Source organism: Rhopalosiphum maidis, chromosome 1 (assembly GCF_003676215.2).
Source record: "Rhopalosiphum maidis isolate BTI-1 chromosome 1, ASM367621v3, whole genome shotgun sequence".
Lineage (NCBI taxonomy): Eukaryota > Metazoa > Arthropoda > Insecta > Hemiptera > Aphididae > Rhopalosiphum > Rhopalosiphum maidis.
In genome coordinates, this window is record NC_040877.1 from 79,003,719 (window position 1) to 79,017,479 (window position 13,761).

Consider the following 13,761-nt stretch of genomic DNA (forward strand, 5'->3'; position numbering starts at 1 on the left):
AGTTTTAATTAATTTACTTTTGCAGACTTGCAAGTGTTGGACTAGTGTGTTTTTAAAACTGATATATCGCGTTTGCTGTTGTGTCATAACTTGTTATTATGGAGCGTCCACCTAAAACAATTTTCGAGAAAATAAGTTATAAGAATTTACTTGTACTAGTATAAACATATACTTATTGGTAAATTTCATGGCGGATAAACCGTACCGTTGAATCATATTAATTCTAATTTTATTCTCGTCGGGGAAGCTACTTTTAGAACAAAGGTGCGCGTGGAGAACTCCAAAGAAGTTCTAAGTTTACTGTCATCTGACCACGATATACTCGGTCCAAACACTCGAAACAACCGTGGTTCATAATAGATATAATGTTATGTGTAACCTGACTGTCGCGATTGACAATAAGTTAGAGCCGATATTTTCTTTTGATCAGTCTCGCCGGCCATTTGCTCCGTGTTCTATTCGCAATTGAAACGTTTTACGCGCCTGTCGCGCTGCCTGGTTAATAAATAATAAATAATATATTGAAGTTACTCAGTCAATTATTATGAAGCATAAACTAATATTGAAAAACCAAAGAAATATATTTTACTAGGTACGTAGGTACATATATTACGTTTAATAATATTATTTTTATAACATGTACGGTAAATTTAGTATAGGTAATTAAACCTATGCCTACCATTAAGCATGGTTTATAGTTTTGAATATTGAAATTAAAAGTATATATTTATAGTATCGAAATTATGTCATATTTAATTAGTTTTAATACCTAATTGATAATATTATGTATATTGTATACATTTACCTACATAATTAAAAATAAATACTTATTAATATTATTAAATATATATATATTTAAAAAGAAACAGTCTGTTTATAGAAATAAATTTTATAGAAGACATTTGAAGGGTGACATGATACCTACTCGTATTACTTACTATATGACGTATGTGCTAGGTACTGATATACCTATAGTCAATCACTTATCATTTAGATATTTAAAGTTAAATGTCATAACTTATAACTCATAGGAAGACGTTAAATACTAACCTATACGACTACATTACTACAGTGTTTTATTGATTTATTTAGAACATTAAATTCTGAACAACATGGAAATAGGTCACAGTAAGCGCAATAAATTTAATTTTTCTATATTATGCTAAACGCATTAGAGGTAACTTAAAATTCAATATTAATGAACACATTTATTTTATTTGCGTGTTAATTTTGTTTTAAATTATAGGCTAGCATAATTTTAAACAATGTTAAACAACAACAATTTTATTAATTATTATGGGCGGTATATTTAGATTAAATTAATAAACATGAAAACTCGTTTTCAATTTTTTTTGTAATTGACTTATTTTGTATAATGTATAATATAATATATACTGAAATAGCAGGTATGACGTATATTACCATGTTAAAAGATAATTATTACTGAAGCGTCGTTATTAATTCATATAAGTCAATTCAATATGTATTTTATTAAGTTCTATGGATCAAACTGTGTATTATTAATAAATTGTTAATAAAATACAATTTTACTGATTGAAAATAATAACATTTTGAGTTTTATTTCGTATTTTAATAACTTGATTGCATTTTGTATGGCGTTATTTATACATAATAAAAATTAACACAAAAATTTACTTTGAATGTACAACAACTAATTTAAAATGTTATAAAATTATAATATTACATAGTGAGTAGATACTTATATTACATATAAATAGTTTGGATGTTTTCACATTATATTATAAATATTTAACTATTATATATTTTTATAAAAAAAAGAAGTTAAAATTTAAGTTACATACAATCAAGAAAAACAAGTAAATTAATTTGCGTTTTTAACAAATGTGGTTGTTTAATGAACGTGCATTCAACGACATGAATTGTATTAGTATATTCAGGTACCTAATACATACGTTTACATAGTAAATTTAAAATGAAAATAAAATATTTTGTTGGTATTTATTATACAGCGCTGTTATTATGCACTTTTGAAACAAATTATGACGCTGACACGCTAGCACGCTATAGGTTGGTAATATTTAACACTCTTTCAAGATTTCATCAGCTATATATTTTATATTATGCCTTTTGGCTTTTGGTACAGCGAAAAAGTTCCCTCAATCCCCTACTTCATTAACACATCAATGATTTTATGCACAAAAAAAGATACCCGTTCATATTGTCAAGTCAGGTCTTTTCATCGTGTTTTACTGCATTTGATAAACATTTTAATGAAGTGGTAAAATAGTCGCTTGTAGTAGATAGAACTTTAAAACATAATTTTTTGCAGCATAATTTGTTAGATAAATACAAAATATCTGTAAGTATATAAAGCATATACTTTTATTTTCAACTTCATCGGTTGCAAAAATTATAACAATATATACATATTTTTCATTTAGTTTAACATTCATTTTTTCCACATGACTTATCACGTTATATTATAATAGTTATGTAATTAAAAAAAATAAAAGTATGCAGTATAAAAAATATGTTTTGAAATAATAATCAATAGAAATTTGCAAAAAATCCGATAGATATTTTAAATATCATCAAAGGCAGAATGATAATAATGTAACTAAATATATTTAAATTTCAAATAAAAAAAAAAGCGTTAACCCATAATTATAATGGTATATGCAGTTATTGTAGTTATGCATGCTTATTTTTTTTTTAAATATTAATACCACACAATACGAATAAATACATAGATTTTTCTAAATTAAGTTATATACATACGCATATTAGTGTGTTTGATAAATAAAATGATTTTATTCTTATAGTTTTCAAATTAGCTGAGAGTTTCAAAAAAGTTATCTGTAATTTTTAGTTATCTTCTGGTCTCCGTGTTGTTCTGATAATAAACAAAAAGTGTTTACTGTAAAAGGTTCACTACAAATCATATATAGTATTGGCTCTTTTCTCCTCATAAGATGACTACAGAACATTTTTAAATGCCCTATTAATAATCTGTTAATGATTAATTAATTTTTGAGATTAAATAATAATTAATATTTAATATAATATATGGTAGTATTTTTAATTTCTCGAAGTTAAGTGTATTCAGGTTATCATAAGTTAGTACAATAGGTGTTAACATTCCTATGAATGACAATGATTGAGAAGTGGGAGCGTATTTATGTAATGGCTAATGGAGTTATCGAGCTACTTTGTCGACTTTCTTATTGCCAACAATTTCACTATTACCCGGAGTCCGTATTAACTATTAACTATAAACCGCATGTTCTAAGTAGCTTAAGAAATTATATTACTTATTTTAATAGCTAGGGTGCTTGAATGGAAGTTATGCTTGTGATTGTTAAGATAACTGATCAAATATGTACAAACGTTAAAAATACGATCAGGTATCGTATTGTTATTTATTATCGTGAGTGGCCACGTGGATTTCTTCGACCTTCGAGGAAGGTTATTTATTCCTCTTTGTAAATACTATCATAGTTTAATACTCTGTTAGACATTATTAAATCATTTATGATTATAATCCAAACACTTGTATTGATTTTGGAAGCAACTGGTATAGATTTGTAAACTAAATGGTGAAGAATTCAAAATGTTATTAAGTAAGTTTTTATAAATAGTTATCCATTTCTTTTATGTTGTATTCTGTCAGACTAGTATTTATAAAAAATGTTGGCGTTCAATGATGAGGCTTTAAACTTCTTTCTTATTTGATAATCATTATATTTTGGATCAATATTAGTATTTCATGAGAGATATTATATTCATAACTTAAAGGTTTTTAAAATTGGAATTATTAGAAAATATATTGGCAAAACGATTTTAAATTAAAAAAATAGCAATGTAGAATTTTCTGAAGTAGATTGTAGATTTTTAGATAAGATACAAAGTATGTAATTTAGACTATTTAATACTGCATATGTAAAGAGGGGGTTTTCCAGGAATATATAAAATTGTTAATATTGGATACATGTTTATTTTGTATAAATACAATGTATTTAACATTTTAACATAATTTTACATAATTTTATAAATGTTTAGATGTTCTAGATATTTACATGAAATTTTTAAATAGGTTTTATTAGTGTCCAAACATAAAATAAATAAAAAAATACAGAAGTTTATAATTATATGGTAAATTTGGATGATTTATACTTCTTTACTGTATCTGTAAAATTGTCAAATTACGTGTAATACAAAATCAAAATTATTATATCTCAACTATATAATTACTAAATCTTAAATATTTTAGAAATATTTGTAAAAAAAAAAATATTTTTTATAATTTGCTTAGAATTGTGTATTAAATAGTTCCATAAAATTATGTAATTTTTATATCCTTTGTATTAATTATGTAAATAAAATATACATATGTTTAATAATTACTTTTACTATTATCAAGTTACAGTATAACTTTATAAGGTATCTTTAAGTAATCACTGTTACTATATAGTTAATAAATACTTATATCTACTTTATACAATTATAAAGTCTTCGCAATTCTCTTGAGCATCACAGTTTAAAAATAATACATTACTGTTTATTTGTTTGCAAATAGAAATCGTTTTTAGAATGCAATAACTTCAATTTTATTTTTTTTGATTTAACATGATTGATTAAATACACAGTATGTATTATGCTTAAAAATTAAACGAATATTAAGTTTTATTGTATACATGAAATATTTCATAGAGGTATTTTATTATAACACAAATAATTTAAATTTTATAACAAATTAGTACATGTGACATTATCGAGAGTTAGTTTTCGTATTTTACAGCATTTCATAACAGAAACATTATGTATTACTTTTTTTTTATGTACATATATAATGGTTATTAGTTCTACAACAATAACGGCTATAATAATATAAAATTATACCTAATTATTATATGTAACAATTTCCATTAGACTATAGAAAAAAATTTTTTTTTTTTTAATAAATGTATAATTGTGTAGCATATATATATATATATATAAGTACTTTACTATTTTCCTATCGTAATAGTCATATTATTTTATTTATTTGTATTTATAAATTATTCTATAATAATTATTTTATTTACATAATAAATTTGAAAATGTGTTTATATTATATTATATTATATTATACATTTTACTGTAAAATTAAATTACTATAGGATTCAGATAAACTCTAATGTATTTAAATAAAAATAGTAAAGTATTTAATAATATCTCCACCTTGAATCGTTTTTCATGTAATGACTTAACATTGAATAATTCAAATTATACACATCCAGTATAGTAAATTATACTCAAGGAACAATAAGATGGTACACTCGAAACTTACTATACAATAGAACGATTAATTTTTAATCCTAATACAACTTTAACTTTTGCAAAACTATATATCATATAATATATAGGTACACTACTAAATAATATAATTAAAGTTGACATACTCTTTGTATTATATGATTGCATTATATTTTATCATGTTATAATTACTTCACATTTTAGTCTTAATTGTCGTGTAAACTGGTGTAAGCTTATAAACTGAAGAACAGTTATACACTATTTTAATGTTATATTAAAGACTAAAGTTATACATTTATTTTAAAAGAATTTATTTATTATATAATATATATAGTGGTCAATTATCGACAATTTAAGCGCTTTTTTCCCTTTTTATTCTCTTGGGATGTTGTTCAGCCGATTAATATATTACTAATGGATTCGGCTGGTTGAGTATTTGCATTTCGCATACCCTATAGCTGATTTGTAGTAGGTATACGGAATATTGAGTAGTGATGAAAGCTAGATCGTTTAAAAAAAAAAAATTAGGTTTTTATAATTATTTAAAGGTTTTCTCGTTAAATTTATTTATAATTATAATATAATTTAATACAAAACATCTCGAACTAAGCTGCTGTTTTTATATAGCAATAACTTTGTCATATTATATTTGTTTAATTTTATACTATACTATAGTATTTTAATGATTACCACTATATAGCTACTTAATATTCGTTGTACTAGAAATATTTGGAATAAAATATTCATTTTATTGCATTACATTAATTGATGAAATATTTTACATTTTAAATTAATATATTTGATAATACGATACGTAAATTTGAAATTCGTAATGTTTAAAATATTTTTTAATAATATTTATACCGTCAGTAACGATATTTTTATTATTCGTTTAATACTTAAAGTATTTATTTATAAAATATCAAACATAATAAAGTTAATATAACATTGTTGGTATACTATAATAATAACTGGCACAATAATAAATTATTGTTCATGCTAACTTCTGAAAGTAATAGTGTTTTATTTTTAACTAAAATATTTACTTAAAAAGACTTAAGTGGTGTAAATAATTATAAAGTTTCTACGATTATTAATAAGCAATTATAAATTATTTATTTATATTTTGAATATGATGGAATCTATTAAGGCTGCTACACCAGCATTTGTTTTCTCTGTCTATTTCCCACATAATATAGGAACAAAGATGCTCCATATTTCCACGATTACGGCTCTCTGGTTCAGTTAAGATATTTTAATTTCGATTGTTATTGTTATTGATAGTCCTGTATTATAATATAGATACCTAGCCATAAACTCAATCAAACGCAGCGATCTTATGCAACAAAATGTTTAATGTAGAGAACATAATGTTGTATAGTTTGTTTTTAATTATCAAAGGCGTATCATTAATCGATTGGTTTATTCGATTTTTTTTTAAGCCCTCATAAAAATGAATATAATATTTTTTAATTATAGTTTATACTATCATGAATACCTATACAAACAAATACAATTAACTCTATTTATTTGAATATGTATGCGTACATTATTATTTTTTATCATTTACCTACTTATGTGTATTCTCTATACATTTTTACTTAAAAATATAGCACAGTATTATTTTTATTAAATTAAAAAAACATAACAATATTAAGTACGGATGTTCGCATTTTTAATGTATAGTGTGTGATTTATATGACTAGGTAATCATTCTTCAAATGATTTAAAAACCAAATATTCCAATAAATTACAAAATTAATACATTTTTATAACGTTAGATTCATTTGTTAAATTATTGTGAAAAAAATCGCATTAGTCGTAATATATTGTGTGCATTATATATGTGACTACATATACAATTATTAAAATTATTGTTACATACGTATTATTGTACCTATATTATCATTTTTTTTTATCGGAATACTCATTATATAAACATACATATCAAACTCTGACTCAATAAAATTATTATTTAGAACCTAATAAAGTTATTGCAATCATTTTATGATGTGTTATTAGAGATAATTATGTACGTCTGATGTGATTATTTTTGTTTGGTATCAATTTTCAAGCTACGTTATAATAAAAAAAATACAATACTAATAATATTATTTAATATAGAAACTGTTTTTGTAACAATTGAATAAAAGATTATAATCTATTTTGTTTTGTTACCCGTACCTATATAAAACTTTATAGTTTATTTTAAGATATCGAAGTGAGTTTCAATCAAAAATTACCTATTCAGGTTATTTGCGTTTTAATATAATATAAAATATCTATTAAAGACTCATTTTTTAAAATATTTAAATTATAAATATAATAGGCGTATTATAATTGAGTATTTTAATTCTATAAATTGAAATATTAGGACTTGTTTTAAAAATATAGGTAGTTTATATTTATATTGAAAGTTATTGGAGATTTCATGGCGGCATTGGATACTCACACTGGACTATAATTTTTATCCGTAGATATTGTATCTATATAATGTACATTTTAAATATCTATGTATAATTTATATGTATTCATGTATAATACATGGACTGACCCTCTTAAATCCACGAGGCCATTTTTGAACGATTTTAGCATATTTTTAAGGGCTCTCGATCTAGCGCGCGCGTAAACGTGATGGGTATATTTTCATTTTGCTGCTGGCCAGATAATATAATCCAGGGTGTTTGGAGTATGGGAAACGGTATGCATGCTCACATTTATGTATTTATATATATACAGATAGCGGGTGCGAGAAAGATAGAGAACGATATGCGTGTGTATATAATGTATATATGCTATATACCTACGTAATATAGGGAAATGCGACGGACGCAGACATTATCATAATCGCAATTATTATCAAGCGCAATGAAAACACACACATATAATATACATATCATTTATACAGAATATTATACATATTCAAAAAAAAACCCCTCTAAGGACCAAATGTGCATAAAATATTATTACAATCCACCCGTTACTGTGATATTATAATATAAGACTCGGGGAATTTCACCGTACACGCGCACTATACAGCTACATTATACGTATATATGTATATTATAAAAATACACACACCGGAGAGATCGGTAGGGTGGTATCATACTTCTTCGCTGCCAGAAAAACTTTTTTTCGCAAGCGCTTTAAGCGAGTCTGCGCAGACAGCTCCCGCGCGCAGCCCACGTTATCGACTAAAAGATGGCGGACACTACGGCAGCTTTACCCTAAAAACTACCCTTGTGTTGTTAAGGGACAAGGGCATAATGCCGCCACACTCCTACCTTTCTCTCTTCCCCTTCCTCAATGTCGACCGAGGTCCCTCTCCAAAGGATCGCTAAACTAAGGGCTTTTTTTCCTACCCTTTTTCGTTTCGTTTTCATTTTTTTTTCGGTCCAGTCCAAAGCGATTTATTTTTGCCCGGACCAGAAGATAACGCCGTAATGTTTGCACAGTCGACCCTGCCCCGTTAGCAGAAAAAAAGGGTCCACTCCTCCCTACTCGCCACTTGTGCGCAAGAATTTCAACCCGGCAGTCATTAACGTAACGCTACAGTAAGCAGGATTTTTTAATATGCGATTTTTTTTCTGCTCCGAGCGGTTTTTTTCAGCTCACTTCCGTTTAATTTATTGCGAGAAACCCCGGGTAAAAGCTCGTTGGCCCCAGCAGAATTATTGTTCAACAAAAACGTCCTGCCGTTTCTTTATGCGTCTCTAATTCAACTCGCGGCAAAACTAGGCGAAACACATTATTCAACCGGAAAAACCTCCGAGGCACCGCCCGTTATTTATTCCTCTCAGAAATCCGGAATAAGCTGCATAATATAACTAAACACGTCGAAAAACCCCTATTATAAATAATTACTTTTTGGCCTACTGCAGTATAAATTCATCCCTCCATCTATACATTTATAGATGTATACGATTAACAACATCCTGAAATTAATTTTGTTTTGTCGCTCGTCTCAACCGTTGCTTTCTACTGTAGATGTATATATTTCCGATTTTTAAGATCAGTGCGGATTAAAATACATAAATATAGTGCTATGTAATGTATTATTTAGTATACATCAAACATTGCACATTCAATATTATTATAAAAACTTAACTAATGTATATATTCTGGACACAATGTAATACGATTTAAGTTAATATTTAATATACTAAGATATACCATATTATATTATTAACATAGAAATAAATTATCAGTTATTTTTTATCAATATGTATATTATGTATTGTATTTATATTGGTAGATAATATAAGATTTTACACTGACACGTTGACGGAATTAATTTTTTTTTATATATAATATATGTATTATCATTATTATGTTTTGTTTTGCATAACGAATTCGATATATTTTATCATCATCCCGATTGTCCTAAAATTATTCGATACGGATCACGATACTTGTTTGTTCTAAATAATGCTTAATGAATATTCCATGCAATGTTTCTGAATGTTTTTGGAATAATAAATCGCTCATATTTTAACAATGATTGAGCCATTGAAATTTAGTACTTTTGAAAAAAAAAATAATAACCGTTAAATGTTTTATTATACCTACTTCATAATACTTTTAATATTGGATTACTAAAAACAAGTTGTTTATTTTCAATATAATATCATGAAAAATGTATGATACAATTTCAAAATGATACCGTAGTGTTATCGCATTCGTGTTTTTAATACATTTCAATATTAATCAAAGCATACAAATTCTATTAAGTAATTAAGAATATTATTAAAACTTACCGCAATATATTGTTTTAGTTCAATTATGGATGCACGTTTTTTGTTGTACGTTTTTTCTCCGCTGTACGTCATTTAAGAATTATAATTCCTGGAAATAAAATTATTATTTGTATATAAATAAAAAAATCTATAAATTCAATAAATTATTTATATGTATATCTTAAGACATATAATGCTTACACATATAGTATGTTAAAAGAATAAAGCAATTACTCATACATAATGAAATATTCTTGTATAACATTTTTAATTTATAATATGTAATGTATAAGTATACATGATGATATATAAAATAAGGTAGAAAAAGTGAATGCAATAAATTATCTTAAATTTAAAAGAATCTATTATTTTTTTTTATAAAAGAATATTTAGTCGAATTATTTAAAAAAAAAAATAGGTTAGTATTATATATTTGATTACATTTTTTTTTCATAAGTCTAATAAATTTATGAGGAAAATGGTTCGAAACTATACATTAAGGAGAAATCATGGTTCATTTTAGGTATTTGTTATAATACAAACGTACATTTAGGTGAATATATTTTTCTGTTTATATCCTTAAATTAATTTTTATATTAATAAAAATATATTTTTCTTATAGTGTCTGCTTGCTTACTATCTTAAGAATAAATTTATTATTAAGTGGTAGCCGGTAGATTACGTACTACAGTTTCAGAATCGTTACATTGTACTTTTAATATACGATGCATTGATAACTTTAATGTGTTTTATTGTTTTTAAAATAATATGAAAACATTTATGGTATTGAAGTTTTCGTATTCAAATAGTAAAAACAAAACGTCATTAATGGTGTGACAGATTGTCAAAAACCGGACTCTGGGGTCCAAGGGTACGAACTGGACAACCGATTACAATATAGTACAATATACGCGTGTCATACGCAGCGACCCACTGGTCGCGGGCCACGGAGTCATAGGTGAACGCGTGCCGTCCCGCCAACTGGTTTACATGAAGAACCCTCCCGGAATCGGCCGCAGGACTTCCGTAATATAATAGTATATAGGTAAGTGTATTAGGACGGGTTTTTTGTTATTTTTTATAATCGTCCTTGAAGGGGAAAATGATAAGATCACATATTATTATGTTTGATTTTTCAAATAAAAAAAAGTATTATATTTTATTATTGTTATAAATTATTAATTTATGTATGTGATTATTTTAATATTATGATTTTACTGTTAAAATGGACCAAATATTACAATATTAAAATTATTTTAAAGTTTTTTATTGGGTATAAATAATGATGATTTTGAAAATCTATCTATTTTATATTTTATAAAATCATCTACTATTAACTTAATTTATTATTAGGTAATTAATCGTTGAAATCTATGGGATTTTAAAAGTGAACTGAATTGATTCCCATTTAAGTTTGTGATGTAGCGATTGTACCGCTCTAATGATCGAATTGGTCCCCACGTTTATGGTCGTAAGATGATCAAGCATGCAAATTTCCCTTTAAAAGTTTACAGGATTAAATTTAACAACTTAGAAGTAAAATAAGTATCTTTAAAAATGTGAGTTTCCGATTGTTGAATTTAAAGCTAAACGGTCATCATTTGTAAAAAAAAATAATAATAATAATTTAAAATGTATGCTTCTAAAGGTGAAAATTTGAAGCAAACTTTCGATTTAGTCAATCATATAGTTTTCTAAGTATTGGTGTTTTTATTGTTTATTGATAAGTTTCTTTGTAATACTACTAATACCTACTACGAAATATATTAAATACAGTAAACTATAATTAACATTTATATTTTATAGTACCTAATTTATATTTTGTAATAATTACCTGTATATAAATATGATTTTATATTGAAAAAGATTGCTTAAAAATTAAAATTTTAACAATTTTTATAAATATTAGTTTACTTACATAACTGAACAGAAATGATAATCAACTCTGCTCCCTTAATAAAATACCTTTTTGAAACGGGAACCAGTTCAGCATGAGGAATAGGAGATCGGAAACTTATTAATAGAAACTATCCTTATATTGATATTGATCGAAATGTACCTATACTTATTACTTATAATTTTATTGTATGTACATAATATATTTTGCTCACCTCTGTTATAAGATGTAAATTCCATAACATATTATAAGATAATGTCGGCCGGATGCTCAATTCTTATATACAACATCGCGACGATGTACTAATGTTTTATGGTACATGGTAATATTATAACGATACGAGAACGAAAATCGAACTGATGGAGACGAGGAATTTGTGTACGTGCGTTAACGGCGTAGTCGCGTAGGCGAATGAAATGACAATAATAGGTATTATGTATTATAACGCGCAATATAGAGTTGCAGTTAATAAGGGTACAGTCGCATGTATGTAGATTCACATGGTTTCGGTGTTTTGTTTCTTTTAATTTATGCACGGATAGGTATTGTGCGTCAAAGACGCAGACCAGTTGCGGGGGAGACTCACCGGCGTATACTCGTAACGACGAGCTGATAGAACACATCTTCCCACGAAACGGAGAGCCGGTTGTTATGGCTGTAGGTGATATGTACATATAAATTGTAGGTGTGGGTAAGTATAGAACCGGCGTGGGAGTGTGTGTAGGTGAGAGCCAGGAGAATAGAACGTATGTGTGTAATGCGTACATTTATATACACATATATTATGTGCGTGTTTATTAATTCAAGGGGTCGGGGGCGGTGAGAACGTCGTGGAGATACCTCGGGTAGACGCCTTTTGTTACGATTCACTAGCTATATATTGCGTATTATAATATTATTATTGTGTACATAATATTGTTATTACTTCTACCTGCGTATTCGCAGGGGGAGAGTTCGCACAAAAATTGCAATGAATACTCGTACATGTTGCAGCATATTAATGCAACGGTCAAAACACTCAAGACGTGTTATATTGTTGCTATACCGATCTTATGCTGTACAATAGCTAAATTTAGTGGGATAAATTTATCTAAATATAAATTCATCGAATCTTATTATTATTTATCTGTAAAAAAAATTACAGAATTGATACTAATCAAGTCTGAAATAGAAATATTGTAGCTATCTAGATAAATGTGTATGATTATTTAAATTATTTAATATTTATTAGCATTGATTAGTGGCTTAAACTAAATTAATATTAGAGTTGAAATTTTCTATACAACAAAAACAATATATGTTTTAATAAAAATGTAAAAAAAAATCAAAATCATCTCATTTCTATATAGATATGTTATAAATTTTTTTAGTATGTATTATGTATATACAGATTATTTTTGAAATACGATATTATATACGAGTATATTAAAAGCGCTGTTTTGCAAACTCGCGATTCCATGCATTTGAAATCATGACAAACTTTAATCGGGTCATAGGTTTAAATTTTAATCGTCATTCTATGTATTGTAATAATTATTTGATTGTAAAACATTCAATTTTTATGTAATACAATGCCATTGATTTTATGATAATAATATATACCAAATGTTCTATATTTTATTTTACCGTGATCAAGAATTTATTTACAGTTTATTATAATATATGGGTTTTATAAGAACACCGAGGACAAATTTTCATAATGCTTTTATTAATAATTTATTAAAGTTTTTATATTTGATCGAGGTATATTAAAATACTCGATGTACTGCAATTTGTTGGAAATCCCGTTAAAACACAGGAGGTGATTAATTTAATAATAATTCTGATCGTGGATATTTGTGATCAATTTAT

At 26.2% G+C, this 13,761-nt stretch overlaps 1 long non-coding RNA gene across 1 annotated transcript in view; it reads right to left on the reverse strand.

Annotated features, from left to right (window-relative positions):
- LOC114253644 overlaps positions 1–12,422 on the reverse strand; it is a 35,284-nt gene extending 22,862 nt beyond the window's left edge. The window contains exons 1-2 of the long non-coding RNA XR_003625196.1: positions 12,125–12,422; positions 10,035–10,122 (exon numbers count right to left, since the gene is read on the reverse strand). This is a non-coding gene — a long non-coding RNA (uncharacterized LOC114253644). The remainder of the gene's footprint in view (positions 1–10,034; positions 10,123–12,124) is intronic.
- Positions 12,423–13,761: the final 1,339 nt, after the last annotated feature.